Below are 6,515 nucleotides of genomic sequence, written 5' to 3'. Positions count from 1 at the left end.
TAAATGGATATGTCAATCCCACTTCATGTTCACAGTTGCCCTTTAATCCAGGAAGTTATTATGGTTTGCATTTTACAGACAAGGAAATAAAGACTTGGAGAGATTAAGTAATATTGCCCCCAATGTCACACAGCTGGCAGATGACAGGGTCAGATTCTAAAATAAGTCTAGCTGTGTATAATACCTCTGCTTCTAATTTCTGTACTCATTTCATTGATTTGCTTGCCTTCACTTCTGGCCCTACGCAAAGCCCTTCTCTTAGTCTATACTTGTCAGTGTTCTCCAGAGAAAAAGAAATAAAAAGAGATACACAGAATATATGTGCATATATAGAAATATCTGTGTGTGTGTGTGTGTGTGTGTGTGTGTGTATGTGTATGCATGTGACTTCCTTGGATTATGATGGGGCTTCATCCTGATAAACCCATTGTAAGTCAAAAATGCATTTACTATCCCAACAAAGTCATCATAAAGTCAAAAAATTGTAAGTCGTGGGTGGGCGTCTGTAGCTCAAAGGAGTAGGGTACTGGCCCCATATGCTGGAGGTGGTGGGATCAAACCCAGCCCCGGGCAAAAACTGAAAAAAAAAAATTATAAGTTGAAACCATCATAAATCTAGATGCTCCACAACTTACAATGGGGTTACTTCTGAAAGATCATAAGTCCAGCTATTGAAAATAGGGAACCATTTATATATGGAGAGAACGAGAGAGAGAGAGAGAGAATACTCCCAAGGTCTTCAATTGGCTGAAGACCTAAGAGAGCCAGTGTGCAACCCTAGTCTGGGTCTGAAAGCCTGAGAACCAGGAGATCTGGTGGATACTCCAGTCCTAGGAGTCAGGCAATAGACTTTCCCACCTCCTTGGCCTTTCTGTTCTATTTAGGTTTCCAATGGAGAGGACAAGGCCCACCCACATTAGGGAGGGCCATATGCTTTGCTCACCCATTCAAAGATTAATCTCATTCAGAAACACCCTCACAGACAAACACCCAGAATAACATTGGCCAAAGTCTAGGCTCCCTATGGCCCAGTCATCTTGACACATAAGATGAACCATCAGATAATCACCCTGTGAAATATCCACCAGAAAGTGGATATACTGTGACATACTGTAATGTGACTCCTCCTTTCAGAGTCCACTGAAATACACCAGATATTTGTTTCATGTCATGGAGAGATGCTTTCTACTAATTGAATAATAAAACTTTGTTTTTTTCCTATCTGAATTTATCAGTGTTTAGGGGAATAGGATTTAATGGAAAGCTCCTAAGAATTTACAACAGGGCAGATTGTTCATTCTGACACTTTAATTAACTAATTTTTATTTTTACCTCTCTGCTGGATTTTTGGATGGGCAGCAAGAGGTCTTGTTATCCCTCTTCCTACTGGATGATCACTTGCAGATAAGGCCTCGTTTTTTTTTTTTTTTTTTGTTTGTTTGTTTGTTTTTCCCTTCATCTTCCCACTATGAACAGCCCCCAGGTCTTCTAAGCCTCAAGAAATATAGATGAATTATGTTTTATAGATACCCCTGTGGAGAGCAAGGAATAAGGGGTACACAGAGCTAGGAAATCTTGGTGCTTGTTAAAAAGTCCTGATGTGGCTTCATGAGATGACTTTGTCTCCAAAGAGTAGAAGACAGCAGTGGTGGAAATGATGGTGGGTAAATATTGGCATGGCAGTGAGACAGAGAGAGAAATTTTAGAGGAGGTCTTAATTGAGAGATTTTTGGATACAGAGGAAAACAAAACAGTGTTTTAGGAAGATTTCTAGTTAAAAACAATGTGACTGCCCACGGCCATGTTAAATAAACTTCACTGGTTTATGACTAAGTAAACTCTGTTCAGTTTTAAGGACTCAGACTATAGTTTCTATGAGTGTTATAATATACAGAGAGTAGACAATGAAGCCTCCTGGTATTTATTTGGACAATATATTGATTAGCATATCACAAGAGGATCACATAAAGGTATTAGCAAGAATAGAATCTTCTGAGTGAGCAAACGAGATTTGGAAGTGAATCCTGCCTCCTTGTCTATCATAAATTGTACCCTAATTAAACATTATGGGTTTACAAAATGTATGAAACTATTCAGACCAGCAAAAAGTATTCTATTTCAAACACCCAGGAATAATTTCATAGGATTAAGAACCAGAATCATGAGCTAGACTTCATGAGGGAGGAGCCAGCAACTGAAAAGTCAAGAGGAATACAGGCACCCACTCCATACAGCTAAACGGGAACAGATTGTCACTTGTCTATCTTTTCCCCCTAAGCATCTAAAGCATATTGTTCCATCTGAGAATCCAGACTAATGTCATAAAGTGGCCTCTCCCACTTTCTGGCTTTACCGCCTTCCAGCTTCTGGGTTACCAGCTAAATTCCAGAGAGAATGAATTTGATTGACTCAGCTCATGTGAGTTGTCTGCACATGCCCCAATCATCACATAGTATCAAGATGGCTACAGGGGCCCAACTTTTTGGACTGGGAAAAATTCTAAGAGAAGAAGGGCAAAGGATGGCATCAAATGCCTCTGGATTTGACTTGTCATGTAGAGACAAACTGACAAGCTCTTGCAAGGACTGAGCCTTGTTCCAACATTTTTCATTGCCTTTTTCTTTCTTTCTTCCTAAAGTTTTTCCTTCAAAGCATCTACCCTCTGCTCATTCTTTCTCACTGAAATCCTGACTCAAGGCTTAAACCTCAAGCAATCACACCCATGGCCTCCTAATGAGGCCTCAGCTGTTAGAGAAAGTATGTATCTAGTCAAAGCTCTCTCCCAGTGGAAGGCATGGGAAGGATTTAAATAATGAACTGACAGGATCAGATTTCCTAGATACTAGTTATCTGTGGGCCATGATACTACACAGGAGGTTTCCTGCTAACTCAATCTTGTTACTTAACCTATGGCCTGCTATCTTCATCCTGTAGGGAGAATGTTTTTGACTATATCCTCTTACTCACTGCAAAAAGCTCCTTAAGTTCTCCAGGCTCAAGGATGATTGCTGATGGAAAACCACCACCTTTAGAGGAAATATGTGCCCTACCCACAGTATAGAATCTGCCTTCCTTCTCCACACTCCATGCTTTCTGCCTGCATAGAACTTAGACAAAACAATCATAATATTCATTCAGTACCTTTCACAAACACTGGTTTACTGTGATTACAAAGAAATCACCAATTCTTGCCTTTTTCAGGGTGAGACCAAGTTAGACCACCTCACCCTTCTTGCTCATTTTCTAATCTCTATTTATTTACTTTCAAAGTAAATCTTTGAAAACACATAGGTTCACCCACACCCAAATACACACATTCATATATTACTATACAACAAATTACACAGAAATGTAGCAGTTTAAGAAATCATCATGTCCAAAGATTCTATGGTTCAAGAATATGGAAGGGGGTTAGTAGAAATGGTTTTATTCTACTCCAGTGTGTCTTGGTTCTCTGCTGGGAGGACTCAAAGGCTGGGGTGACCTCCTGTCTTAAGGTAATGCTATGGATTAAATTGTGTCTTCCCCAGATTCATATATTAAATCCCTTCCCTCCAGCATAATGGTATTTAGAAGGTAGGGTAGGATGAGGTCACGAGGGTAGGACCATGAGAAATAAATACTTGCTATTCAAGCCACTCTGTCAGTTACGTTCTGTAATAGCAACTTGAGCTGACTGATTCAGTCAGAGATCATCTGGAGGCAACTTAATGCACATGGACTTCAGGTAGGGCTGCTGGACGGCAGGCCTTCACAAGGCTAATTCACATGGCCAGGACTCCCTCACAACATGACAGCCTCAGACTTTTTACCTGGTAATTCAAACCCACAAAGGAAATTAAAGCTAAATCACCTTTATAGTTCTACCCTCCGAAGTCAGGTAATCGACCACTCAGTAATGTTGCCCAGATTCAAACTGGGGAGGAAGGGAATAGATTCCACTTCTTAATGAGAAGTGTGCAAAGAATTTGTGGACATGATATAAAACTACCACATTTCCCCAATGTAATCATGTTCTGAGGCAACACATTCTATATCTGTATATAGGGGAACTTTGCCCTTCTAATTCATCAATGGCATGGTCCAGCCGAAGATATATCCAGCTGACACTAATAATACACTTAGAGCAATGACCATTTCTGACTAAGGTCAGGAGTGCTGGCTCAAATGGCTACAGTAGCCAGGCAGGGGAAGTTAATGAGACAGGGCTAAAATGAGATAGGCCCACTGTAATAACTTATTAGAATTAATTTATAATCCCAATGGCTTTTGCCATTGACGAACTTTGCATATTATATTCATAGGCACATCCCTCACTTTTACTAAGTAATTGCTCATTCTTATTTTTTCTGAGATGTAAGATCCTCTCAGTTTACTTTTAGTTTTATACTTTTGATAACAATGTGGTTTGAAGAAATATTTTGATTTTCATTAGTTCTATAGTTAATAAAATAAGAGTGGAAAAGCTTTCCCAGAACTTTTGGAAGCAAAATGTTCTAGAAAACTCTATGAACAACTACTAAAGAGTGCATAGATGCTGCAGGGAAAGTTGAACCCAGGACTCCAATCCCCCATGCCTGTGCCAGGCATTCTCAGTTCTTCTTTATCCCAGCAATCTAGGCTCTGTGTCCTCTGTGTCACTGCAGGTGACAATGCAGTCCAGCCTTCAGGAGATGAAACAACATGTGACAGCCCTTCTCACACAGGAGTTGTTGCTGTGCTCCCACATCATTTCCCCCATACACAAGAGACCAGGCTTCCTCCGCTGGGCAGGGAAGACAATATACTTTAACACCATGGGACATAAGAGCCAATGCTTTAGCAAACCTTCAGAATATTAGATGAACTTCATTCCAATAAAATCTTTTAAGATAAAGGAGGTGACATAACCCAATAACTCCTCAGCCTCAAGAGATAATGATTGATGAGCTCTGTGACCCAGTGTGATATGTTCTTAACTTCCCTGGTCAATCATCAGCTCTGGAAGCTCCTCAGAGTCCAACCAGGAAAAGGCATCTGTGTATGTGTTGCCGACATCCAGTGTCCCAGACTTGCTGCTAGCATCTGCAGATGGAAGGAAAACTTCTACATTAGTGCCCTGGAGAAGGAGAGTCATGTCATTGACATTGAATCTTACCTCAGCATCAGGTTCAACTTGTAAAATGACAGGGGACGTGGTGGTCATTGTATCACGTAATAGAGAGTTTGGACTTTACCTAGAGAGTAATGATGAGTCGGCAAAGCATTTTAAGGAGACCAACAAACTCTCCTTAAATATTTTTGTCATTTTTTTTTTTTTACTAAGGTTGGACTTTGCCTTGGCTACTTGTAGTATTTCTAAGATTTTCATACAATGCTGGTTTCAGATATTTTCCCAAATAAGAGAATAAGGACAAGATTTCCTGGGCCTTTGTTATATACCAGGCACTTTTCATATATAATGTCATTTTATTACTAATCAGTTTAGGTTTGTATACTTGGAAGGCCAGAGAGGTCATGTAGCTTGGTCCTGGGTTCCAAGAGCTAATAGGTGGCAAAATTGGAATTTGAAACCACCTTCCTCTCAAAGACATCCATAATCATAATGCTAGCTATCTTCTGTGATCTTTTATATTTTGCTAAGCCACTTATTCATTTGATTCTCATCATTCTGTTATAAGGTGAACCAAAAAGATGTTTTTAAAATTCTGTACAGATAACAACAAAAAACACTCTGTGACTAATAAGTTTCAGAACTGAAGGGATCTTCTAGTCCTGTGAATCTCACTTGGGAGAATTTTGCATGTGGTAAGACGCTCACAGTGTCTGGTGACCATTCAGGTTATCATTACTGAGGGTAGGTGCTATTCACATCTAGTGGGTAGATGCCACTAACCATCCTGCAAGGCACTGGGCAGTCCACAGTTATCCGGCCTGTAGTATGACGAGTGGTGACATTGAGAAGCTCTGATGTCCAACATCCTCAGTTAACAGACTGGAATGGTCCAAGGTCTTCACAATGATTATTGGCTGAACAGAGACTGGAATGCGAAGTTTCTGCCTTCCTGGCTTCCCAATCCTGGGTAAACATCTCTGGCTCAATCCAGTGTTTCCTTAAATACCTGTTGTCAAAAAGAGGCATTTGTCCCTGCAGGCAAGACCTGGCTGTTCCTCAGTTAGCTCATCTTATCATCTCCTGTTTGGTATCACTACCAAAGGTAAACTTTCCTAAAGAAAGCTTAAACTTTCTTTAAGCTTTAAGCTTTTCTCAAAGCTAAGCTTTGAGCGCTGATGTTTGGGTAAATTTCCAAAGTAAGAAAACCTCTCTATTCTCCTGCTTCCCTCATTTACTTGCTTTTCCTCTCTAGGAGCTGCCCCGTGATCTTCTTTGGTAGGACAAAAGATGGCTGGGATAAGAGTTGAAGACAGACTCAAGCTTGGAGACATATGTGTGTCAGTGGTTAAGGGCTAGACCTAGAAGATACACAGGTGCCAGAATACACAGAATCACAGAGAGAATATTTCAAGAAGAGAAT

The sequence above is a fragment of the Otolemur garnettii genome, unplaced genomic scaffold, assembly GCF_000181295.1.
Source record: "Otolemur garnettii isolate 467f Iridium unplaced genomic scaffold, OtoGar3 scaffold00044, whole genome shotgun sequence".
Lineage (NCBI taxonomy): Eukaryota > Metazoa > Chordata > Mammalia > Primates > Galagidae > Otolemur > Otolemur garnettii.
This window is presented reverse-complemented; position numbering follows the sequence as displayed.